This window comes from Myodes glareolus, chromosome 8, assembly GCF_982192425.1.
Source record: "Myodes glareolus chromosome 8, mMyoGla1.1, whole genome shotgun sequence".
Classification (NCBI taxonomy): Eukaryota; Metazoa; Chordata; class Mammalia; order Rodentia; family Cricetidae; genus Myodes; species Myodes glareolus.
The window spans coordinates 89,561,873-89,589,383 of record NC_142033.1 but is presented as its reverse complement, the minus strand read 5'-3'; positions in this window follow the sequence as shown (position 1 = coordinate 89,589,383).

Sequence of the window (27,511 nt, the reverse complement as noted above, 5' to 3'; positions counted from 1 at the left end):
CTGTAGAGCCATCCCTCCAATGGACACCTCAGTCACAAGGCCTTCTTCCTGTGTGTGTGTGTGTGTGTGTGTGTGTGTGTGTGTGTGTGTGTGTGTGTGTCTACATGTCTAGGTTTTCCTCCTCTGCCTTATGAAGTCATGATGGTCTTGGAGCCCTCGCCCCATCCACTATGACTTCATCAGAGCAAATTGCAAAGATTCTATTTCCAAACAAGGTCATATTTTAAATTTCTAATGGACTTGAACTTTGAGAGAGATACTCTTCAGCCCAGCCAAGTCCCTCTGTTTAATCCTGAAAACTAAAGGTATGATTAAGCCGTGTTCAAATGAAAGTCTCAGGGAAACGTTCAGAAGCAGGAGAGTTTCACGGTGGGCCCCGGGGGGGGGGGGGCGGGGGGAGATGGCTGGCAGAAGGCAAGAGTTAACCTCCGTGTGGACATTGTTATAGCCCTCCGAAACTCAAAACTTAACCCTCACTATGGTGGACTGAAGAGATTAAGTCCTTTGCTTAAGGCCTGAGGGCTGAGCGCATGGTCGAGCTCCTGCCTGGTGCGCAGGGATGAGGCCTTGGATTGTTGTAGATTAGAAGGGAGAAAGAAAGGGAGGGAGGGAGGAGGGGAGGGAGGGAAGGAGGAGGGGAGGAAGGGAGGGAGGAGAAGAGACGGGTGGAAGGAAGGGAGGGCGGGAAGAAAGAAAAATAAGGATAGTTGGCTAGCAGCGGAGCTCAGGGGTGTAACATGTTTGGTATGTACAAAGCGGTGGATTCAGCCCTGTCTCCCTCTACCCCCAAATCGAGGAGAACCAGCAGCTGAGGGCATAGAGCTGTGAATGGATTACTGCCCTTAGCAAAGAGGCTCCGGGGCTTGAGGCCCTGTTTTCTAGTCGCTGCTCACCTGGAGCTGGGGAGCCCAGGACTCTACTAGGTGGATTGATGGAGGGAGCTATAGAAACCAGGAAAATGGCTCCGGGCCTGAGGAGCCTTTCTGTTCCCTCAGACTCAGTGAGGGAACTGGCAAGCATGGAGGAGGAAGGAAACAGATTGCTCACACAGAAACTGTTACCTTCTCTCAGTTCCAGGAGGTGAGTCAGTCAAGAGGTGAGAGTATCTGGTGCTCACAGACCTGAATCTTCCTCCTATACCATCCGGACTCCAGACCTGAGTCGGAAAGACGTGTTTTTATGTTCTGCCGCTCAAGAGAGCAATGAGAAGAAAAGAATGTCAAGGGAGCAAGTAACTTATTTGGAGGGAAACCTGCAGAGAGGAATTCCGTAAGAATTAGAAGCTGGGGGCCCGAGAAACAGCTTAGCAATTAAGAGGACAAACTGCTTTTCCAGAGGACCCCAGTTCGAATTCCAGCACTTACATGGTAGCTCACAACCAACCATAGCTACAGTTCCAGGAGACTCCCAACTCCCTCTTCCGGGAGATCTGACATCCTTTTCTGACCTTCCAGGACACAAGGCTCATCCATGGTACAGACATACATGAGGAACCCCATATGCATTCAGTAAGATAACCAGAACCCTTTGGTTGAGCTGAAACACAAGGAGGAGAGGGATAGAAAGTTTCCTTTTTGGGCCAAAGTTGGCCATGGCTAGTGGGTAACTAGTTAAAGAATGTTAGGTGACCCAAAGCGGTTGGAGAGATGGCTCAGTGGTTAAGAGCACTGGCTGCTCTTCCAGAGGACCCAGGTTCAGTTCCCAGCACCCACACGGCAGCTCACAGCTGTCTGTAACTCCAGTTCCAGGGGATCCAAACACCTTCACACAGACATATATACAGGTGAACACATGAAATAAGAATAATTTTTTAAACTATATATAAAAAGCAAAAGACTGTTAGGTGATTTAAAATCATTTTTCCTTGCTGGCTATTACTGGGGTTTCATGGGGCAGGAGAAGCAAGAATCTGGAGAAACAACTCACATTAGGTCTGGAAACCAAATGACTATAGTTCAGAGAATTGTCACATTTCAACCAGAATGGAGGAGGTTTTACAGAACAGCATGGTCCTGCCTGATGCAGCTCATCCTTGGCGCCCCTTCACCCAGCTGGTAGGATGTGCGCCCCTGCTCTGGGCAGCACATTGGCTCACTCCTACTGCCCCAGCACCCGTCCTTCCTGTCTGGCCGCTAAAGGCTGGGGAAGAATGGACATAGCTAGTGAAAGGTGGAAGCGACCCATCCCGTCGTCAGACCATCACAAAGCCTTTGGCTCTCTAAGACAGATGAAAAATTGAAACGGCAAACATCACTAGGAGAAAGAGGGAGCACGGACTGGAACTCAAACTGTGTCTCAAGGATTCTGAGAATCATGTTCAGAACAGAGACCAGAACTAGGGGAGGTCAGGGAACAGCTCGGAGGAAGGGGGAAGAGGCAGGCAGGAAGGGAAGGCGTGGTTTTGCCAGGATGAACAATAGTTCTCCCAATTGAAAGAGCCTTGGGGAGGTCTGTCTGCAGAAATTCCCAGCTTTCAGCTAGGACAGTGTTGTGACCATAGCTGGCTGGAGGAAAGGAGGGTGAAAATAATTGGAGTCATTTTATGGACACTGATTTTCAGAAAGAAAGAAAGAGAGAGAGAGAGAGAGAGAGAGAGAGAGAGAGAGAGAGAGAAAGAGAGAAAGAGAGAAAGAGAGAGAAAGAGAGAAAGAGAGAGAAAGAGAAAGAAAAAGTAGAAGTTGAAGGACATTTTTTTCTACTTCTTGGTTACATATTCAAATATGGAGCAACTAACTGAAGCCTAGCATGACAGAGACTAAACTAAGACGACAAAGATACCTAAAGCCTAGGGTGCCCCATGCTTGTAATCCCAGCACTTGGGAGGCTGAGACAGACGTCTGTGGCCATTGTGAGTTCAAGGCCAACCTGGGCTACAGAATGGAATCCTGTCACACAAAAATGAAGCGATGACAACAAGATCCCGGAACTCCAAGGACATCTTTGTTGAACCAATGCTGACTGGGGCAGCTGTCCACTCATGTGCTGCAGGTGAAGGCCACCTTCTGAGAGGGAGTAGTCAGGACCAAGCATTCTAAGAGCCAGGCCAAAGTCACACATCATTCCAAGATATCATGTAGCTTGTGGCTATTTAGTGTCCTATTTAGCTAGGAAAAGCACAGTCCAGATACATTGAAAGAGAACTGTCTCCATCTTCCTCCTTCACACACACACACACACACACACATATTCATTATTATATATTCATTATTATATAGATATTCATTATTATATATTTATTATTATATAGATATTCATCATTCAATTTATATATTCATTATTATATAGATATTCATTATTCAATATACATTATTTGTGTGTGCATGCAAGATGTGTACAGATGATGATGTGGGGGCGCAATATATGTAGGGGTGTGATGATGATTGGTGATGTAGGGGGCGTGGTGATGTAGAGTATGACGATATATGTGGGCGTGATGATATGGGGGCGTGTGCTGGCTGGTTTTGTGTGTCAGCTTGGCACAGCTAGAGTCAGCAGAGAGAGAGGAACCTCAGCTGAAGTCCAGCTGTAAGGCATTTCCTCAATTAGTGATCAATGGGGGAGGGCCCCGTCCGGTGTGGATGGTGCCATCCCTGGGCTGGTGGTCAGGGGCTCTATGGGAAAGCAGACTGAGCAAGCCACGAGAAGCAAGCCAGCAAGCAACTTCCTCCATGGCCTCTGCAGCAGTAGGATCCTGCCCTGTTTGAGTTCCTGCCCCGACTTCCTTCGGTGATGAACAGCGATGTGGAAGTGTAAGTCAAATACACCCTTTCCTCCCCAACTTGCTTTTTGATCATGGTGTTTTGTCACAGCAATAGAAATCCTAACTAAGACAGGGAGCATGACGTGTGGAGAGGCATGGTGGTGTGCATGGGGGCTTCATGGGGCAGGGCATGGGTGACCCATGATGCTATGGAGTCTGAGGACAATTTGGTGATGTCATAATTCTCTCTTTCCACCTTTGTGTAGGTTCCGGGAATCGAACTTGTGTCCACAGGCTGTGTGGAAGGTTTAGGTAGGATCCGGGAATCAAACTTGTGTCTACAGGCTGTGAGGAAGGTTTATGTAGGATCCGGGAATCGAACTTGTGTCCACAGGCTGTGTGGAAGGTTTAGGTAGGATCCGGGAATCGAACTTGTGTCCACAGGCTGTGTGGAAGGTTTAGGTAGGATCCGGGAATCGAACTTGTGTCCACAGGCTGTGTGGAAGGTTTATGTAGGTTCCGGGAATCGAACTTGTGACTACAGGCTGTATGGAAGGCACCTTTACTCACTAAGTCATTTCTCCATCCCCATCTTTTTCAACTGGAAGTGTAGAGAAGGGTTTGCGAGCATCCTCACCCTCTGCCCCACGGAAACAGATGAGACTAGGCTTAGAATCCAGACTGGCCTGATGCCTTCCGTCACAGCCACTTTGAGGCTTAATTATGAGCTTGTTCAACCACTGGAAACCGGCCACTATTGATTCTGGTGTTTGAAAGGGGAGTTAAGTGGCCCTATCAACACCACTTAGCATGATAAAAAGGCCAGCAAGTGCAGGGTGAACCTTGCTCCACCAGGAAGGCCTAGTTGTCTTTTCCAGGCGTGGGAGCCACTGAGCCAGACGCCTGCAAAACTCAAGTTACTGGCAGCCCTTCTTAGCTGGCAGATTCTTCTACCATGAGACAGCCCCATACCTCCACCAGAACCTCTAATATGTAAGTTCTCTGACATGTGCTGCCTGTAATCATAAACCACGTTTGTTTACTTATTTTGTATGTGTATGTCTGTGTGCATACATGTGTATGTGTGTGTCTGTGTCTGCACACATATGTATGTCTGTGTGTGCATGTGTATATATGTCTGTCTGTCTGTGTGTGTAGGTCAGGGGATAAGTTGTAAGAGTCAGTTCTCTCTTCCCATCATGTGGGCCCTGGGAATTAAACTCAAATTCTTCAGACTGTCAAGCTTGGTGGCAAAGACTTTGACTCACTGAACCATCTCTCTGGCCTTTTTGGAAAGAAAAAATTGTGTGTGTGTGGTTGTGATGTGTGTGTGGCTTGCCTCCCCATGGGAGGAACTGGTCATGGAGGAGCTCAATCTGGCCTGTACTTGCTGGCCTTTTTATCCGGCTATCTAAGTGGTACCAATATGGCCACTCAGCTTCCTTCTCAAACACCAGGATCAATAACGACCACTTTCAGTGGCTGAAGGGTCACTGGCAGGAGTTAGCTCTCACCTTCCATCGTTTCGGTTCCAGAGCCTGACCTCAGATGGACTCAGTGGACTCGGCAGCAAGTGTCTGTGACCTGTCACCTGGGCAAGGTCTGTGATCTAGAAAAGTAATTTTCACCACAATTCCTTCTAGAAACTGGAGCCTGGCGATCTTGGCTTCTCCCCTTTTCTCCAGACTCCTCCGAGGGCTGGCATGCAGCTCAGTGATAATGCCCTTGCCGGGCATTTGCAAGGCCCTGAATCTGACCTCTGGTCTCGGGTGGAGTGAGAGGGTCTCATCTACACGTTAGGTTACTGTGTCTTTTTTTTTTCTTTTTCTAGACAGGGTTTCCAGGTTTCGCGCTGGCTGTCCTGGAACTCAGAGATCCACCTGCCTCTGGCTCCTGAGTGCTGGGATTAAGGCTGTGCACCACCATGCCTGGCTGTAGCTATATCATACCTCACAGCACATCTTTCTGCTGTGCACTAAGCAAAGGACAGGCCAAGGGCAGGAGAATCACTGGAGTCTAAACTACACAGGGAGACTGAGTCTCAAACACATACATGCACACACATACGCACGCACACAGACACACACCCCTAACAAATGAGCTATACGGGGTTATATAACGGTTCACAAACCCCAAGGCACTGAGGTCAAGGCAGCTCAGGGAGGGAGTGGTCTACAGAAAGCAGGGTCAGGGGTGCTCTGAGGGAATCCTCCTGAGGACCAGAGAAGGCATTTCCTTCCTTTAGCACCCACTATAACTGAGAGTAGGCTATGCCGTCCTCAAATCACCTCTCGGCAGACGGGTTGTGTGAGCAGGGAGCCAGTGAGAATCAGGCAGGTGCAGCTTCTCTGTCAAAGAGCAGAAGCCCCCTCCCCCGTGTCCCCCTTTTTTTCTCTCAACCCCCTCTGCTTCTTCCCACCTATCCTTGCAGAGGATTCTGTCGCCAGGAAGAAGACATAAAGTGAGCACTGAGATGGTGCTACACAGACTTGACAGCCTTCCAGGCTGGAGCGGTGCGGTTCAGTGGCAGAGCACTGGCTAGCATGTGTGAGACCTTGGCTTAATCCAGCGATCAACAGCTCTCCTATTGGTCTCCCCACATATTGAACCCCCCTAGGGACTTGCACCCCTTTTCTTTTGTTCTATCACTTCCTGACACATAGTTTGTCCTTTTTGTAAATGCTGTAGGAGGCTGGCTGTGTGGTCCTTGGTGCCTGTGGCCCAGCATTTGGAGGAAGGGATGAAGGAGTTGAAAACCAGTTTAACATACCATGTGAATTTAAGGCCAGTCGGTGCTACAGGGTACAGCACTATTAAAAAATAATAATAAATAAATTTAAAAATAAACAAATAAAGCAAGCAAACAAGCTGGAGCCCGCACACATAACTGTGGTCCTGGAGTTTTCTGGGAGGTTTGCTTCTGTGGCGTTCCTATTGTTTATCCCACTAATTTATTTTGCTGCACCCATAAGACAGTAGAAGGAAAAGCTTTTTCTTCCTCAACATGGCTTTCATTCATGCACGCTTCAAGCTTCTTTTAAATATTGTGTGTGTGTGTGTGTGTGTGTGTGTGTGTGTGTGTGTGTGTGTGTGTGAAAGAGAGAGACAGACAGAGAGACAGAGACAGAGAGATGATATTCATGTTGGGGTCAGAGGACATCCTTGGGTGTCAGTCCTTGTGAGGCGGGGTCTCTTTGTGGTATGCCAGGCCAGCTGACCTTGCTCTCTGGAGAATTTTCCTGTCTTATGCATCCATCTTGCCATAAGATTACTGGCATTACAGATGTAGGCTACTGTGCCTGGCTTTTTACATGGGTTCTAGGATTTTAAACTCAGTTCCCCACACTCTGCCATTACCAAAGCCCCCCATGCCTCAGGGTTTAAGTGCGTGTCTCTTCTGAGCCTGGTACCTTCTTAGGGCCAGATAAGTGCTAACACTTCAGATGCCATGATCATTCTTCCTCTAAGCACCTGCCTCCCCTCCTCAGAAACCTAACTGCTGCAGCCCCTTAGGACAGAGACCCCTGTTCCCTGTGCTCACTCAGCACCGGCTCCCAGTGAGTCTCCAGTGGCCATCTCTGAATAGCTGGCTTGTCTTATGTCAACTTGGTACAAATTACAATCGTCTGAAAGGAGGGAACCTCAACTGAGAAAATGTCTCCATAAGATCAGGCTGCAGAGCATTTTCTTAATTGGTAATGATGGTGGGGGAGGGCCCCGCCCTGGGGGTGGTGGAGGGCCCTGCCCTGGGGGAGGGCTGGGGGAGGGCCCCCTCCCCGCCCCGCCCCCGGCCCCGCCCCCACCCATTGTGGGTGGGGCCATTTCTGGGCTGGTGGTTCTGGGTTCTATAAGAAAGTAGGCTGAGCATGCCAAGGGAAGCAAGCCAGTAAGCAACACCCTTCACGGCCTCTGTATCAGCTCCTTCATCCGGGTTCCTGCCCTAAGTGAGTTCCTGTCCTGACTTCTTTTGACGATGAACTGCTCCCCGAGTGGCTTTTGTCATGGTGTTTCATCAGTTAGCAATAGAAACCCTAACTGAGACAGCAGGCTTTTCTGGAAAAGTCTAGAAAACAATTATCAAGTTGAAATAGCACTCAAAGTGAAAACGCTACAGACTGGGGAGTTTAGACATCACCACCACTCCAGACAAGGGTCTTAAAATGGTTTCCACCGATATCATTGAAAGGCCAAGCAAACTCCGCATTCACTGTTGGCAGGCAAGAGGCATCTCCCACCAAAGGGATCATTAGAAGACCCTGTGGGGAGGAGTTTGACTTAAGAGGAGAAAACCTTTTGTTTTTATTCATTTCCAAGCAATAGATTTACTTGAAAATTTCAGGTATACCTTCAGCTCTTTTTAAACAAAGCCAAATGCTTACCACCATTAAATGAGATTTTGTATCTTAACCCTAAATGAAATAATGGTGACAGTCCACAACAATATTGGGATCAGGCATGGTGGTGCACAGTCTTAATTCCAATGCCTAAGAGGACAGGCTGGTGGATCTCTGTGAGTTCAAGGCCAGCCTGGTCTACACAGTGAGTTTCAGGACAGCCAGAGATACACAGAGAAACCTTGTCTCGAAAAACAAAAAACAAACAAGCAAACAAACAAAAAAGCAAGTCTGACAAGATATCTCAGCAGGGCAAGGCTCCTGCCTCTAGCCTGAAGACCAAGCTCAGTCCCACCTGGTGGAGGGGAACTGATTCCTCCAGGTTGTCCTCTTCCTTCCACCTGGGAACTGTAGTGCATGCACGTGGAATAAATACAAAGAATATAACAGTAACAACAACAACAACAAACAAAGGGCTGGGAATATAGCTCCGTGGGTGTTTCCCTACTATGCTTAAAGCCCGGGTTGGTTGTGAGCCATCATGTGGGCACTAGGCACTAAACTGGTGTCTTCTGCAAGAGCAGCAAGTGTTCTAAACCACAGAGCCATCTCTCCAGCCCATTATTATTATTATTATTATTATTAATTGTTATTATCATGGTCTTTGTGACAAGGTCTTGTGACAGCCCAGGCTTGCCCTGAACTCAGTTCTCCTCAATTAACCTCTTGAGTGCCAGGATTACAGGCAGGAGCCACCACACACGGCTTCTACATAGAGTGCTGATCCTGCGAAGGGTCCTGGAGTCCCTGGAATGCCCCTTCCCCTCAGGACAAGAGTTGCACCCAGAGCATTGATGTGGTGTCTGCAGATGGAAGACTAGCATGTGAGTTGTTATGAGTTGTGGGTAGCTGAGAAGAAGCAGATTCAAGCAAGGTTCTGCCCTCCGGCTACCTGCCTAAAAGCAGGGTGCACATTTTTTGGAAGTGACCTTCTCTCTACTAGAGAGGGCAGAAGTTAGTCGCCAGAGACAACCTAGGGGGATGAAAGGGGATTATGGAACACCCCTTGTCCACGAGTCCTGCCCCCTCTGATGTCTCCATCTGCTGGTTTCCTCACATTTTGACACTCAGGGTCTTAAAGTCCTCTCTCCCTTTGTCTACAGTTCAGCTCTAACCTCGACCTTAAGCTGTCTGTTCAGGCATTGTGTCTATTGTCAGTCTAGTTTACAGAGACAGTCAGAGAACTTGATGGCCCAAGTAAAATGTTTTTTTCCTTCCATGAAAAGGCAGACGAGGGCTTTCGGGGGACTGGGTGTGCTCGGCCTGATGATTCGCATGGTAGGTACTGCTGGGTGGAAACACTGGCCAAATTCATTGTGCTGTCTGTTATATTTAACTGAAACATAGCTGACCGAATTCCTGTAATCTCCTATGTGGAAGTCAGAGACAGGAGGATCCCTAGAAGTTTGAGGATATCCTGGTCTACATAGCAAGAGCCAGCCCAGGCAGGGTTGTAGCCTGAGACTTTAGGAAAGCGAGCAACCCAAACAAATCTAGCAGGCTAGGAATCATGATGAACGCCAGTAATCCCTGCCCTTGGGAAGCTGAAACGGAAGGATTTTGAGTTTCACTGCTGTCTAAGTTCTGCAGGGAGTTCCAGGCCAGCCTGGGCTGTATAGCAAAAACTGGCGAAATGGCTCAGCAGGTAAAAGAACTTCCTGCCAATCCCGAAGACCTGAGTTCAATCCCCAGTAATCACTTGGTAGGAGGAACCAGCTCCTGCAAGATGTCCTCTGATCTCTACACCTATGTAGTACGCATGTTCCTCCCACCCCACGACATAAACACGTGTGACTGAAACAAAACATTCCACACAAACAATAGCATTCAAACAACGAGCAGGGTGTGGGCCAGAGCCTGCAGAGTCTGACGGTCTAGATGCTCAGGCGTCATCATTTGTGAGGTCCCCAGTTGGCTGTAACCCATGGCTAGCCCTGAGAAACATAGTGGAAGCATCCCAGCATATCCTCCTGGGGACCAGATAACGTCTAGTCAATGCCTATTCGCCTTTGAACGTATAAAGCTAGCTTCCGTGGGGATGTGTGGCAGAGGAAAAAGACCCAGGCCTTCCCTTCTTATTCCCCTGCACAGTTCAACTGAACAAATCTCCCCAGCTGGCCCAGCCGGCCATCACCTCTGCCTAGACAGCTACTCCCAGCAACAAGGGCCTCCCAGGGCTGCAGCCCAAAGTCAAGACCTCTGGCTACAGCATCAGCATGTGGGAACAGCGAGCTGATATTTACGACTGTAAGAAATTGCCTATTGAAAGTCAAGGTACACACCAGGCACCTAGATAACCAGATGATTTGCCCAGGAGTGCCAGGAAGGAGTACAGGTGACGTCAGTGGTCCAAGACAGATGCTTTTGACAACCCCGGAGAAGTGAGAGCCAGATGACTTTGGGGAGCCCTGAGTACATGCAGTGTGAAAGCTTCGTGACTATGGTCTGGAGTATTTTATCCTGTGTTTTCACCGAGCATGGCTAAAGTCTTTAGAAATGGTTTTTCTAGCACCAGAAACCTTCATTAAGCAGTGGCATAGACAGTCACTGAGTTACTGGACACTAACTCACAGCTCAGTGTGGACATGGGAGCAGTTTGCAATGTACTCTTGCGATTAGATATTTCAGATTGTCTAGTGGACACCAGGAGAGAAGGGATAATGAAGAGATATCTACTCAACCAGTATTGAAAGAGTGTGTAGCTCCATACAGGCAGCCGAGGGCTCAGCCACACTTCTCTTTCTTAAAGGTCACAGCCACTCCAAACCACATCCGTTTCCCTGAACAACTCCCCAAAGTCTCCTAAGCAACCAGGGTTCGTTTGCGTCTCCCCATCTTACCGGCTGGCCTGTGACTCATTCACACTGTGGACCAGGCTGGCCTCAGACTCGCAAAGCTTCACCTGCCTCTGCCTCCCAAGGGCTAGATTAAAAGTGTGCGAGACCGGGGCTGGCAAAAAAAAAAAAAAGAAAAGAAAAGAAAAGAAAAAGAGCATGTATCAAAGAATTTGTTTCTCAAAGGGTTTGAAGGAACCAAGACGAGGGATCTTATCAACCACTCAAAGGAAAACACAGCCCAATATACAGGATAGTTGAGTTGAACACAAATGAAGGCAAAGGAGTAGGGGTCAAATCTCTACAGACAGATTTTGTGTGTATGTGGTTGTTGTTTATTTTATTTGTTTGTTTGAGACAGGGTAGCATACAGACCAGGCTGGTCTTGAACTTCTGATCCTCCTGCCTCTATCTTGGAAGCGCTGCAATTACAGGTATGCATTATCATACTTGGCTCAATATGTATCCATCCATTATCTACAATTGGTCCATATGCCTGTGGACCCACGACCTCAGGAGGACCCACCTACTCAGGAGGACCCACCTATTCGGGAGGACCCACCTACTCAGGAGGCAGGAGGCAGAGGATTGGTTGAGCCCAAAAGTTGGAGACCAACCTGAACAGCACATCAAGATCTTGCCAGAGCCCGGTGTGGTGGTGCACACCTGAGGTCCCAGCACTTGAAAACTGAGTTAGAGGCCATCTCCCAAAACAGAGCAACAAGAAAACTGAACAGAGATGACTCAGTAAGTAGACAGTCTGCTGTAGGAGCATGAGGACTGTGAAGGTCCCCAGCCCTACAAACACACACACACACACACATACACACACACCAAATCACACCACACACACCACACATACACACATGCCACATCACACATGCCACATAACACCACACACACATACCACATCACACCACACACACATACCATATCACACCACACACACACCACATCACACCAAATACACATACATACACACCACATCACACATACATACCACATCACAGCACAGCATACACACACACCACATCACACCAAATACACATACACACACACACCACATCACACCACATCATACCACATCACATATACCATACTACACACACACACATACCACATTACACCATACACACAAAACATCACAACACACACACACACACATAACAAAACTGACTCTTTCAGGGCTAGAACCATGTATCATGTTGTAGATGATGAAGTTTCTCTCAGAAACACTTTTTTCTACCTATGGCTCTTGAACCAGCCCTGTTAGTTTGATTTATGCTTCCCTAACCACAGAGGTTTTACTCCTTCACCATCCTGCCTCTCCATCAAACCAGAGGCAGATAAGGAGAGGAGACACGATCACCTGGCTTTGGTCCAGGAGGGCTGGGGTTTGGGCTCCAGATGCCATTCATTTCATCATTGGAGAGGAAGGTGGGAACGGGCAGTTCATATCAACAGCTGCTGTGACGCGGTTCTCAACCTTCCTAATGCTGTGACCCTTTACTGCAAGTCCTCCGGTTGTAGCTACTCCCAACCATAAATTCCTTTCATTGCTACTTCATAATTGCAATTTTGCTACTCTTATGAATCATAACGTACATACCTGTGTTTTGCCGGTGGTCTTAGGCAAACTCTCTGAAAAAGGTCGTTCGCGACCCACAGAGAACCACTGTTCTAGGGATTTCTTTACTACGAGGCCTCAGAACCCAGTGTTTGTACTGAAGTTTGTTTTTTAAACTCAGACGCTCTAGAATTTAGAGAAATAAGAAACTGATAAACTTAAGCATAGTGGTTATCATAATCTCGAGAGCTTTAAAATGTAGAGAGATAAAAAACTGATAATCTTAGGCATAGTGGTTATCACAGTTTTGTCAATCTGACTCAAACCTGGATGCTCACCTGGGACGAGGCAATCTCTCTTAAGAATTGCCTCCATTAGACTGATCTGTGGGCATGTCAGCGGGACATTTTCTCGCTTGTTGATGGATGTCTGAGGGCCCAGCTTCCATTGTTCAGGGTCCCATCTCTGGGCAGGTGGGCCTTGGCTGTATAACAAAGCAGGCTGAGAAAGCATGGAAAGCAAGCCAGCAAGCAGCACCCCTCCTTGGCCTCCGCATCAGCTCCTGCCTTCCCCAGGGACGGACTGTGACCTGGGAACAGTGCTGACATAAACCCGCTCTGCTCCAAGCTGATTTGGGCAGTGTTTTATCACAGTGAGCAAATTAGGACAGTGGCCCATGCCTATAATTCTAGTATCTGGGAGGCGAAGGCACGAGGATTGTCATGAGAAACCAAACACCAGCCCCATTCTCTGGTGAGGACCCAGGTAGCTCCTTTGCCGACCTCTCAGTGTCCGGTCTAGCCCATCTCCATTCCCCTGTGTCAGTTGCTGGTCAGCAGGGACCCCCAGAGGCCACCCTGGCCGGGACTCAAGTCAGTGATTCTCACTGCTCTTCCTGTCTGTCCTTCATTCCAATGTCTTTGCTAACTCCTCGTCCTCTAACAACCTGCCTTCGAGATCCTTCCCTCCCACTGTACCCCCACTTCCTGGGGATGCCACCTGTGCTGTGACCCCCCCTTCCTCCTAGCGCTTTCTTGCCGAGGCTCTCAGTATTTCCACCCCTTTGTGTCTCATGCCAGCCCACAGAAGCTCTCTCTACCAAACCTTTCAGCCACCTAGGACCCAGAGCAACCAAGGAACAAATAAAGTAATAATTTCCTTTTACACACACACACACACCAAAGCTAAAAAACAAGGCGAAACAAATAAATGAACAGAGCAGGAAAAAGAATAAATAAACCTGATATTAGTTCATCTTAAGATGGTTCTGGAATTTTTGACAAATTGGTGGCAGCCCGCAGATGTGGAGGGATGGAGGGGGATAAAGAAGCCAGTCCATTATCGGAAGAATTTTTCCATGTTTGGTTATCTTTCTGGCCATTCCCCTCCCCACCCACTCAGGGTGCCACCCTGCCCAGCTCAGTTCATTGACTCAGGTCCTGTTTCTACACACTCCCTTCCTCTCTCCCTCGCCCTCTTGAAGACTGGAGTTGAGCCGTGGACCCTTCTTCTCTGGGTAGAGAGCATTGTGCAGGACGGGGGCTAGGAATCACCCATACAAGGTTCGGTGAGTCCACTTCGGGGTACACATCCGCACACGCTGTAACACCCCCAGAAATTATGAGGGCACGTGCCATTTAAGGGGTGTGCCCAGCAGGGCCTATAGGGCTCCTCCGAGGCCCTCAGCAGGAAAAGGGTGAGTCACGGCTGCTGAGCTGGCTTGCCCGGCCTGACGCTGGCCAGGAATTAACATGACAATGCTCGGCGGGTGCAGGCAGCTGCTGGGGCTGCTGAAAGGGCGCGCAGGGCCTGTTGACCTTCTCTGCCTCTCCTCTCCCCCAGAGCCTGACTCTGTATCTCCGTCTCCAGTCTCCAATTCCAGGAGCAGGAGCCAGAAAGAGAGAGTTTAGGGGAAGTCAGTTTCCAGTACTAAATTCAACGAAGACTGCCAGAAAAGATGTTCATGAAAGGGCTATTGTGCGGCCCAGTGTTTTCTTCCAATACCCAGAACTGGTAAACCCAGAAGCCAGGTCACTGGCCACATCCTACGGCGACACCTTTTGCTTGCTACTGACCCCTCCTGGATTGATGAGGACTTCAAGTTGAAGAGACTCAAGAAAAGAGAAGAGGACAGGAGAAGGGAGGGGAGGGGAGGGGAGGGGAGGGGAGAGGAGAAGAAGGGGAGGGGAGGGAAGGGGAGGGGAGGGGAGGGGAGGAGAGGAAAAGGAAAGGAAAGGAAAGAAAAGAAAAGAAAAGAAAAGAAAAGAAAAGAAAAGAAAAGAAAAGAAAAGAAAAGAAAAGAAAAGAAAAAAACTGGTTCTGGGTTTGCTGTCCATATTGTTGTCTTGTTGAGACCCAAACTCAGTCTGCCCAGGCCCCCAAGGGCTGGGATTACAGGTGTGCACCACCAAGCCTGGCTTTAGTTGTGAGAGTTTTGTTTTTTTAGACAGTCTCTCTGTGATTCAGCCTGCCTTGAAACTCAGCAATCTTCCTCCCTCAGCTTCCTGAGTGCTGGTATTGCTAACACGCCTGGGTTTGGTACTAGATTCTTTTCATTGCAATTTTAGTTTAATTTAATTTGGTGTGTATAGGTGTTTTGCGGGTATGTATGTCTGTGCACTGCCTGTGTGCCCGGTGCCTTGAGGCCAGAGAGGATGTCGGATTCCTTGGGATTAGAGTTGTAGACAGTAGTGAGCTACTATGTTGGTGGTCGGAATCAAACCCTGATGCTCTGGAAGAGCAACCACTGCTCCTAACTGCTGAGCCATCTCTCCAGCTCCTGTCCTTAATTCTTAAGCCCAGCTCCTGTTTGGAGAGGATGGAATCTGCCTGAGGTCAGAGATTAAGAGACACGAGCCCTTTCCTCCAAGGACTTTGCTGTCCCCCACACCAGATTTGTCTTTTTCACCAAGATCTGGCTTATGTTTTGTCTTGCCGAAAATGGGGGTGCCACTGAGAATTGCACAGTGTTTCATAAATGCTAGTCAAGACTGTTGGCTACTGGATACCATGGTGACCAGTGAGCACCTTATTGGGTCTATCCCAAGCAGCCTCATCGGTTCATGGTGGGGTCAACCACTATTCCAGCTTTCCGAAGACAGTCCTGGGAAAAGTCTGTAATTCCGAAGTTCCGGGGTCTGGGACAAACGTGGCCTACAGTTATCTAACTCAAGGGTCAGAACAGCAAGGGCATGGCGCGCTCACCTGTGGCTGGTGTCTCATGGGTGAGTGTGTAGGAAATAAGGAGAAGGGGAAGGGACAAAAGAGGAATGAAGGAAAGCAACTGTGCAAAGACTTTGAGATGAAGAACAAGAAGCCCAGGCGAGCTGGGGAGAGCAGCGCTAAAGACTCCTTAAGGAAAACCTTGGGTCAGGACTCTCTGGGTTGAGGCCTACCATTTCAGCTGTGCTGGGCTGGTCATTCGGCAAGGGAGCCCCTAACCCTGCTAAAGGGACAGTCAGGATAACTCATCCTTTGATGAGAGCCAGTGCCCTTCCTTCCCAGAACGCCCACCTCTGTCGGAATAGCTCGCAGCTGTGAAGCTTTGAAATCTGCACCCTGATAGGGGAGTTTAGCCAATCACATTCTGTTCGTGGGGCGTGTCGCCCTTAGGCAAAAGTTTACCTTTAAACCTGGCGAGAGCGCCTTCCCCCCCCCCCCCCCCCCGCCCCCCCCCCTCTCTCTCTCTCTCTCTCTCTCTCTCTCTCTCTCTCTCTCTCTATCTATCTATCTATCTATCTCTCGCCTGGCTCCTGCATACCGACGGATCGTTGGGATTCTGGTGTAAGTCTTCCCTCTGTTTATTAAAGCTGTATATTTTGTAATAAACTAGTCTGGCGGATCTTTTATTACCGATCGCACCGTGCCCCACCAGCCCCCTCCTCTGAATTATTTTATTTCGGAGACACATCCCTTCTCCTTCTCTTCTTTTTCCTAAGTGTGCTTTCCCTAACAATTTTAGCTTCCGTATTTGTTCTCTAAAATTTCTCTTCCACCATGTGGTCTGCCGTGTGTTTGGCCTCCATGCCAGCGTCGAAGCATGGCTGTTTCCTTCCCTCCACTCTTCCTGCTCCTGAGCAGCCGTGGAAGTTTAGAGCTAGCCTGCCTGGGAGTTTTTCTGTTAAACTCTAATAAAATTGTCTTTGAGCTGCCATTTGAGTCCATTCTTTTTGTTGTTGTTGTTTTTTCCTTGCATTTTATTTATTTTGGGCCTAGACGAGGGTTCAGCAGTTAAGAGCATCAGTTGCTCTGCCGTAGGACCCACTTCAATTCCCAGCACCTATATGGTGACTCATAGCCGGCTCTAGCTCCTGTCTCTGGGGATCCAGCACCCTCTTCTGGTCTCTGCTAGCACTACACGCACAGACATGCACCAGACAGCTGTAGCACATAAAATAAAAATAAATACAATCTCCAAACAGTAATTTTCCTTTCTACTTACTTGCGTGCCTACAGGTATGTGTGTGACTGCTTGTGACCTGGTGCCCTCGGAGGCCAGAAGAAAATGTAAGATTACCTGATTAACTGGAGGTATAGACTGTTGTGAGCTACCATTTCCACGCTGGGAACAGAGCCAAAGTCCTCTCCGAGAGCAGCAAGTGTGGAGGCTGGAGGGATGGCTCAGTGGTTAAGAGCACTTGTTATTTTTATAGAGGACCCGGGTTCCATTTCAGCACCCACGTGGTGGCTCACAAACACCTGTGACTCCAGTGCCAGAGCATCTGGTGCCTACTCCTGACCTCCTCAGACATCAACCTGCACACATATACACACATACATTCAGGTAAAACACATACACGTAAAACAAATAAATCTTTAAAAAAAAGAAGGAGGTAAAGGAAGGCAGCTCTTAACTGCTCTGAACTGCTGAGTGGTCTCTCTAGCCCCTTAAACTCTTACCACTGAGACTAAGAGCCCCACAAGGAGACCCGATTTTCCTGTATCATCTGGTTGTGGACCTGGCTTCCAGCGAGTTCTCTAGAGAACAGGCTTACTGAGGAAAAAGAGTGTTCAAGAGCTGGCAGGAAGGCAAGAGGATATTTTGGGACGAAAGTAAGGAAAACCCTGACTCACATTGGCTTCAATAACAACAGTGGGTTCGCCACCGAAAGAAAGGGTGGGTGGGGCCACGGCTCAGCAGTCACTTGGGGAATCTCTGTTCGGCTGCCTTCGTTATCAACTTCATCCTCAAACTAGTGACCAAATGATCACCTCTAGAAGAAACAGTGTCCTGGGCAAAAGGAAAGATTGTCTCTTCCTAGGGGCTTCTTTTAGAGACAAGGTCATTTTCTCAGAAGTAGACCAGGCTCGGTCACATGCTCAACCCGGAACCAGTCTCCGATGAGATAGACCAGCCAGACCCACACAGGGCTGTGCAGGGGAGATGTGGGGCCTGAACAAAAGGAGTTTCGAGGCCAGCCTGGTCTACAGGACAAGGTCCAGGACAGCCAGGGCGACACAGAGAAACCCAGTCTTGAAAAACCAAAAAAAAAAAAAAAGTAAATCTAGAAATAAATTAATTTGACAATTCTTCTTAAGCTTCCTATTTTTTTCTTCATAAAAACTCTGCTCTGGCCCCCCACGAACTGCGAAGCCTCCCACCAGCTCACACTGGCTTCTCTTCAGCTCCAGCCTGTGTGCTTCCATCCTGCCCCAGGCTTCCTGTACCAGGTCTTGGCCCCAGCGCTGCTGCCGCTGGCCGGTTCATTCTCTGCTATTCTCGGGGGACACATAAGGCAAACGAGGAGTCGGATGCTCTCTGGGTGACATACTTCAACAAGCCAGACATCAGTGCCTGGGAATAGGGATGACACACTGGTTGGCTATGATCTTGTTCCTAAGCCCAAAATCATTGATATTGCTTTCAGGTGTGTAGCCGGTTCAAGGGTTTTGCTAATGCTGTCTGCATCTTAGAGGTTCCTAAGGACAAAGCAGAACCTCATAAAGGAATCTACCCATGTCATCCAGTAACCTGGATCAATTTTAAGTGAACTGGAAATCTCCACTCTGGAGAAAGCGGGCCTCCACAAAGCCTAAATTCCCTTCGATGCACTTCCCAAGGACTTAGCTATTGCTACTCCATGGAAACCATCACCTGGAGATATTTTATGTAAGCGAATTTTCCTTTGAGCATCAGACCATGTAATAGTAACATGGACGAGAGTAAGAAGAAATGAGTTTGAACGGAAAGAATAAAATAAAACAAAAAAGCAGAACTTGTAACGCCTGCGTTACTCTCAGTACAGTCCGCGTGCCACTGTACCACACACGAGCTGGGCAAGGGCCTGAAGACTGAAAGAACACACAAGAGACCTGGGTCATTCGAAAAGAGATCAGCAGAATGCTGTTTATTCAAATTTAGGGAAAACCTTAAATACCTGGCTGCTGCACAATGGAATACCCCCCCCAGGCAGGTGGGAAATCACCACGCCCAAGGTGGAGTCAACAATGCCCTATAGCTAATCACCAGGCGAGGCAGAGGGAGCACAGGAACAAACAGGATGTTTTAGCAGGCTGGCCAGAAACTATCCTCAAGATGAACCCCAGGAGCAGGGGTGCCCCCTACAAGAACTCTGCTCTGGTCAAAGGGCAATTCAAGCCTACATCATTGACTTTTCTGCCCTTAGAATTTGTTCCCCAATTCATCCCCTGCCCATATATCTAGTGGGTAGCCAGACCCTACCCAATCATCCAGGCCAGGTACCAAATCAATTGTTTAGTCTACATTGAGCATTAGTATGTAAAGAAACCATCATCCCATGCCCCCTCTCCTTGCTGAGCTCCAGCCTCCATGTATCTCCTTTACATTCTGAGGGTCTCTCCTGGTGGCTGGCATACCCAGGGGATGCTCCCCACCGACTTAGCTGCTAGACCAACTAACAGGTGTTCACAGGCTGAGGAGGAAAGTGTAACCAACAGACTTTAATCTACACAGGTTCTCTTTGGAGAGAAGCCAGAGAATGGCTCCGAGCCCAGGGGCAAGCTGGGTAGCTTGCGAGAGTAACAAGGAGACCTGAGTTCATAACTGATGAGCCTAGCATGATCACCTCTCAATGGACAGGTTCGGTGACAGATTACCACCCACTGACTGTTCTAAAATAGATTTCTAGTATCACCTCTGCTGAATGTTGCTCTGGGCATTCGTGCCACCTGACTGTGGGGGATGTATGTGGGTCATAGCCAGTGCACCGATTATCCAGATCTGGCTACCCATCCTCAGTGTATGAGTTAAAATAGCCACATTAGGGCTGGAGAGATGGCTCAGGGGTTAAGAGCACTGGCTGCTCTTCCAGAGGTCCTGAGTTCAATTCCCAGCAACTACCTGGTAGCTCACAACCATAATAGGGTCTGATGTCCTCTTCTGGCTTAAAGGCATACGTGCAGAGAGCGCTCTCTCTCTCTCTCTCTCTCTCTCTCTCTCTCTCTCTCTCACACACACACACACACACACACACACACACACCACAATATTATATATATATATAATAAATCTTTTAAAAATAGCCACATTAATAGTGAGAAACAGAAAAGTTTCTTGGCTCTGGCTCAGCCTGCCTTGGGGCTAAGCCAGTACGCCAGGCCTTTATACTCCTTATGCTTCCCTCCTTTCTGGAGTGTCAGGGGCGCCTCACACTCAGGTGACAAGCGGCTAACTGGAGTTGTGGTCCTGAGCCGGCTTCCTGTGATGTTTGTGTCTTGTCCACATCCCCTCCTACCTGCTGGACTCTCTTCTCCCCTCCAACCCCCAGGGTCTCTCATTGTCTGTTTTATTATGTTTGAAAACCTGCTCAGTGTCACATCCCTGCTCTGGGAAGGAGAGCAGGCAGCTAAGGGACCAGTTTCCCTTCTGTCCTTGCGGCAAGCACAGCTAAAGGCAGCTTTAGATAACACTTTACAAAACAGTCCATCACTTAGGGAAGGCAGTGGCTCACAGGCCTGGGCCACGCCTAGCTAGCCTTTCTCATTAAGCTCAAGGACTACCTGCTCTGGGCATGGTATCATCCACCTTGACATGGCTCTCCTATGATCAATTAGCAACCAAGACAGTCCCCTACATATGTGTCTGCAGGCTAATTTGATCTGGGCAGTCCCTGAATTGAGCCCCCCTCCCTTCTCAGATGACTAGGCTGTGTCAGAAGGACAGCTAAAGCTAAGTAGGACGGACCCTGAACCTCAACTTTTCAAGATCTGTATTTGACACCCAGCAGCTTCTGGAGTTCAGATGAGACAAAGGCAAGGGCCTGGAAGTGTCTGGGCTTACCCCACTCCCCTACCCCCACTCCAGAGAGACTCCTGCACATTCAGCTGCATCCCTGGGGGTTTCCACAGGGCAGTGTGTGTGTCTCCAGCCTGCTTGGCCTCCGGGATCTGATCTACTGGGCAAGAGCCAGCCTCCTTCCTGTCCCTGCTCTTCCTGCGACACCCAGGTGGAGCACGGGCAGCCCTCCCCCACGCAGTCCGTGGTGACTCAGTGGAAGCTGGCAGCCACTTCCTTGCCTTATTCGCCCACACTCAACATTCCGATGGCCAGCTCACTGGCTTCAGGAGCTTGACCCACACAGGTCCTGGCCTCTTCTTAGAGTAAACAGTCATCTCTTTATGGGACAGTTTACACACAGGACCAGCCCAGGAGGGGAAGGGCTCACGTGTGTCTGACCCACTGTGAATCACTAACTTCTGTGATGCCTTCCCTTTGACCCCTGACTGACCTGGGACTCTCGTTTACAGGAACTAGAGACTCAGCCTCCATGCTGGATTTAGTATGGTTATAAGATTTTGAAGAAAAAAAAAGTTTTTAAAAAATAATCTAGGAAGGACTGGAGATGTAGTTTAGTGTAGAGTGCTTGTCTAGCAAACATGAAGACCTAGTTCAGTACCCCATGCCACCAAAGGAGGGCGGGATTAACGTGCCAGGAGACATAGTTCCTTTGCTAGAGCATTTGTCTAGCATGCGGCAGGTCTTGGGTCCAATCTCCTGAGCCAGATGAAGCCAGGCTTTGTGGTTGACGTCAGAGGTGCGGAGGCAGGAGGATCTGTTCAGGATGATCCTTAGTTGCATACTAAGTTTGAGGCCAGTTTAAACTACATAAAACCTTCCCTCAACAATTTAAATAAATAAATAAATAAGTAATAACATTCAGTCCCCAGTACTGAAGGACAGCTGGAAGTGGACAGTGCTTCACTGACCGGCTTTTAGAAATTCACAGCTCTCTCAATCAACAAAGACTTAACATGAATCTGCATAACTCCGGCCTAGTGCGGCTTCTTCAGTAAGTTCTCAGGTCCCCAGGCTGCTCCGGTCATTTTGATCTTCATCGTCAGCTCCCAACCTTAGTCCTCAAGACTGTAAAAATGCTGCCGAACTTCCTGCTCTCTCCGCAGGAGAAAGAGGAAGGACAAACAAGGCGCTACTTCCCTTTTCTAAAAACAATCAGAAAAGACTTTCCCAGAAGCCTCGCTTGGCAGCCTTTACCTACGTTCCTTTGCACAGCCAGGTGTCACCCGCTCCTCAGGGTCGGAGGGTGCCTGTGCGGAAGAGGACTGGATGGGAAGGGGAGAGCCTGCCCCGTCTGCTGAGAAACGGTGGTGGAGCGAGGTGAGCAAATCCAGAGAGGGAGACAGGTGGTCCCTCCCGGTGCCACCACAAGGAAACTTCTTTGTCCAGTCTAAACCAAGAGTCTGTCTGGCAGCTCCGCACTTGGGTCCAAACTTCCAGCCGCTCTGGCTGATCATTCAGGGTGACCTTGCGGACAATAACCACGTCAGTAACTACTTGTTAATGTCCAGAGAAGACGAAAATAACTGGCTCCAGAGACCACCATGCTTCCCAGAGAAGTTGAGCTGGCTTTAGAAAAGCAAAGTCGCTCATGGAGAACCAGAGAGCAAGGTGGGAGGTAGGGACTGCCTCTGCCAAGAGCTACGGTCCTGAGAGCAGATCCCCATCCTAGCTGGAAGCCCAACAAGGCTCTCAAATGCTGGGGAAGGAGTCAGGCTGGGCCGAGGTGGATTTGGGGAGTAGGCGCAGCTGAGGAGTCCCCTTTGGCAGCGTCTCTTCTGGATCTGCAGCCTTATTTTGTCTCCTGTTTCCATCCCAAGCAGGCCAATGAACACGCCTTTTGTGCTTCCGGAATGGTGAAAACCACACAGAGACTGTGCATGCTGGGGTCTATAGTGATATAGTTACAACAAAAGTCACAGTGTCCCGTTGTCCCTTTACCCTGTGTCCCACTGGGCAGCAATCACTTCTCCCCTGTGAGCTGATTTGCTCGGGCTAGCAGAAAGCAATAGAGGCCCCGCTCTGGCTGTTAATCCCACCGGGCGAGAATAAGACCACTACCACAATTTTTGAGCCAAAGTTAAAGCAAGCTTTATCAACTACTGGCCAGGACACCGGACACCAACCAGTTCCCTTCCTGGGGATTCCACAGTATGGAGCCAAATTACGTTAGTCAGAGGCTTATAAAGGCAAGACCCACAAGGCTTTGAATTTCCTGCCTTTGTCCAGTGGGGGTAAACATACATCCTGATGTATTTCCTGCCTGCATGTACGACCTGCCTACATGTGATCAAGTACAGCCTCTGCCGTTGGGGCAACCAAGCTTGTTTATTATAGAAGTGAGAACACGAGACTTGTCACCTTACATGAACAGCCCCCAGCATTCCCGGAAGTTATCTATCCTTGGTTAAACGGGGCTTACAGGTTAGAGGCACAGTCATTCAAACTTAAAGCATCGCTTCATTCCTCACGCAGCCCTCATCCTTTTGCCTGGTCTCTGTCCAGGAAGGCCTAAGAGTAGGTCTGGGCCCCCCAGATGAGCACATAGCAGCCATCTAGCTGAGATCCCCTTGTGCAGTGCGGCCATGGCCTGCAGAGTGAATCCCCCAGACTCACTAGGGAATCAGGAGCTGCGTCTAAGTTCTAAAATCGAGTTGGGCCTCCTTTGTCCTCCTGTTCTCATCCTCTCTTTCCCACACCAGCTGAGACATCAAGTTCTTGGATTTCCGAGCCTCCAGAACTATGAACAAAATAAATCTCTATTCTTTATCAATTGCTTAGTTCCGTGCATTCTGTCTCAGAAGCAGGAAACAGACCAAAGAACCATCCAGTCCAGCCAGGCCCCCTGGTTCAATAGCTGACCCCGGCCATTACCCCAGGGTCTACAGAACCTGGAAATCAACACTACACCTGTTTCAGACCCACGGTTAGGAATGACTGTGTCTTAGTTCCGTTTCTGTTGCTGGGAGAAAAGACCACGGCCAAAGTAATTTATAGAAAAAAGAGGTTCTGTGGACTTCAGTTCTAGAGGATAAGGATTCATCATGGTGGGGAGGCTTGGCAGCAGGCATGGTGGCTGGAGCAGGAAGCTGAGAGCTCAGACCTCCACAAGCGTGAAGCAGAGAGAGTAAAGAAGGATGGGGCTATAGAACATTGAAGCCCACCACCAGTGACCACGCCCTTCAACTAGGCTGTGCTTCTTAAACCTCCCCCAAAACAACTGGGGACCAAGTGTTCTAGTACTTGAGCCTTGGAGGGGAATATTTCTCATCTGACACACCACAGTTTACCACGCAGAAAGAACCAGGTGGTAAATGACTGTGCGTTAGACTACAGACACTAGCTAAGCACTTTATGTGTTGAGTAATTGGTTGATTTGACTTTGAGACAGTGTCTCAAAAGGCCGGTGTCTTAGGGTTTCTATGGCTGGGAAGAGACATCGTGACCAAGGCAACTCTTACAGAAGAATGTACTTAATTGGGGCCTTGCTTCCAGCTTTAGAGGTTTAGTCCTTTATCATCATGGCGGGGGATGGCAGCATGCAGGCAGGCACAGCGCTGAAGCAATGGCTGAGAGTTTTACATCCTGACCCACGGGCAGTAGGCAAAAGCCACAGGGTCTGGCACAGGCTTTTGAACCTAAAACCAACCCCAGGGACACTCCTCCTCTAACAAGGCCACATCTCCTAATCCTTCTGACCCTTCTCAAACAGCTCACCAGTTGAACACCAAGCACACAAATATAAGAGCCTATGGGAGCCATTCTCTTTCAAACCACCGCTGTGGACGAGACTGACCTTGAACTCCTAATCCCTCGCCTCTATCTCCCATATACCAGAATTACAAGTGTGTACCACCACCACAACTGGCTCTTTATTTAATTTTAGACTGGTCCCCATTCCTCAGCCTCCCTCCCGAGTTCTCAGCAGACATCTTTTAACTACATCCACACCTCTCAGAGTGAAGGGTGTGCCCCCGGGTCACCCTGAAATTGATTCTTTCTACATGCCATTCAGATGGAATTTCCGTATCGTCGACTTCAGTAAGCTTTTAGCCTCCGCCAAACATGCGAGCAAGAAGCTTTTATTTTTCGTTAGTCTCTAAAGTCACATAAGGATGTGTGGGTTAAGGGGGAGGTACTCTGACTGGAAGCCGCCCAGCTCTCAGTGTGGAGGCAGCATGATGGGAAGGCTGCTTTCTGTTTTTAAGCTGAGTAGGTTCCTGGGTGTCAGGGACTGAAGAAGGATCTTTAAGGCCACTCGATCTTTCCACCGAGGGAGCTAGTACGAGACACTAGCATCTTTCTTCGAAGAAAGAAGCCTGAGTAGGTGGAAGGTGGTAGCTGGAGGCCCTTGGCAGCAACAGTGACCATGATGGATACCACCCTCATGCTGAGGAGGAAGGCACAGCCTCGTGCTGGATGCCACGTGCCTCGATGTGCATGCCCTCATGCTGGCTCTCCGGTAGACACAGGAACATCTGGCCACTGTTTAGGAGGCAACAGACGTTTATGGAAAGCCAAGGTGTTCAAAGGATAATAGCATCAATGTGAAGTTCCAGATCACCATGGATGATGCTGTGCCGGGGGCATCTGCGGGATCTGACTCTCCCTTTACTTATGATTTTCTTTCTTTGCCAGTCTCCTATCCTGTTGATACCAGGTTCACCCTGATCACACAACACACAGCCCCCAGTAGTGGCTCTGATGGCTGCCTACCCAAGGAAGATGAACTGGGTCTGAGGTCCTCCACAGATTCTCTCTCTCTCTCTCTCTCTCTCTCTCTCTCTCTTCTCTCTCTCTCTCTCTCTCTCTCTCTCTCTCTCTCTCCTTCTCTCTCCCTCTCTCTCTTTCTGGAGAGGGTATCACTAGGTAGGCTGAAACTCATTATGTAGACCAGGCTGGCCTTGAACTCACAAAAATCTGCCTGGCTCTGCCTCTCAGTGCTTAGAGTAAAGGCGTGCACCCACACACCCAGCCTGGCATAGTTATTTCTACAACGTCCAGAATCGACCTGTTAACCATGGCTTTCTTCATTTCCCCTCTGGGCAGTGCATGTGACTGTTCGGTTTTCTCTGGGACTTGGAAGTTTTCATGTTTAACCTAAAAGGCATTCTTCCTCCGACATTTATGAAAGATTTGCGGAAAATCAGGAGCAACAACAGCAAGAAACCAAAAGCAAATGGGCTGGGTTTTTTCCTTCATGATCTATGGGTGTTTGCAGAGGCTTAAAGCATCCAACCCAAGGGCAGCATTGCTTCCATGGAAGGCGGGAATGGGGTACAGGGAAGCAGACGTTGACTAGCTTAAGTGACAAAACCAGAAGAGAAAGGAATAAACAGAGAGAGAGAGAGAGAGAGAGAGAGAGAGAGAGAGAGAGAGAGAGAGAGAACAAAATGAAATCAAGTGATCAGAAGTGGACAAACGATCTGTTTTATATCAAACTTCCTACAAGGAAGGGGGGATGGGTCACACTGGCTGCCAGTCACAGAAAGAAGATGGTGGGTAGACACCCCCCAAGATAGCCATGTCTCCCAGGGCGTCTGCTGGCTCTGACAGGTTTATAGTCTCCTGGTTGAGTTGCTTCTTTGGGCTCTATGGGGCTTGTTGCTTCCTCTTTCTTAGCCACCCTGTGACCACCTGTTTCTGGGGAGCTCTGCCCCAGTAACAACCAGGAAAACCCAGAGACTGAGAATAGGGCCCATTTCCCAGAACCTCAGGGACAGAGAGAGCGGGGAGGGGTGAGGACTTCTTGGACATGGGCTCCCCACCAGCTGAGAAAATTGCTGTCATGTGCCTTGCTCCTCCGGTCAGCTCCCAGGAGAGGCTACACAGCAGACACTTCTGTTTGTCCTCACGGAAGGACAGGGTTTCCACAGCCTGACTGAGGAATCTCCCTGATCAAATCCAGGCCCCACTAGGCAAGGACTCTACCACGGAACTGCTTCCCTGCCCTGGGACTTACTTTTGTAGTGGAAGTGCTCGCGGTGGTTTGTATTGTCTGTCAACTTGACAAGATAGAGATCTGGATACATCTGTGAGGGATTTCCTCGACTAGGTGGGAAGACTTGCCCTGTGTGTTGGCTGGGGTCCTGGATTGCATCAGGAGGAGAAGGCAATCTAATCTTGAGCATCCTTTGCTCTTTGCTTCCTGATGGTGGGCATAATGTGGGCAATAACTTTCCTCCTGCGCGACCGTAGTATCCCAGGAACTGCGAGCCAGATAAACCCTTCCACTCCTAAGCTACTTTTGCCAGGGATTTTGCAAAAGCAACGGGGCAAGCACCTGACGCGGAACTCAACTGATTCCCGGCCGCAGGGACAGCATTGATCGTTAGCCACACAACGCATGCTGGGGTCTTGTCCCCTGAGTAGTTGTGGTCATCTGCCGCAGCCCAGGTATCCTTCCATTCTGAAGTGCACTACACTGGCAGAAAACTTCATGAAGGAAAGACTGTGACCTGGTCACATGGTCGTTGGCCTTCCATGGGGCAAAGTAGCTACTTTATGAGGACTGATCCCCACAGGTCATAGGGCATCTCCCTTTCTGGTTTGTTTCTCCAGGGGTACTCACCCAAGAAATAATAACAAGCATGTATTAGTCCTCTCTGCTGTGTAATTAATGACCCCTACACTCAACCAGTTGGGATGCTGTTCTGCTATTCAGTCTGGCTTTAAATTCCTGGACTTGAGCAATCCTCCTGCCTCAGGTTCCCAAGGAGCTGGGTTGTATTGCACTATGCC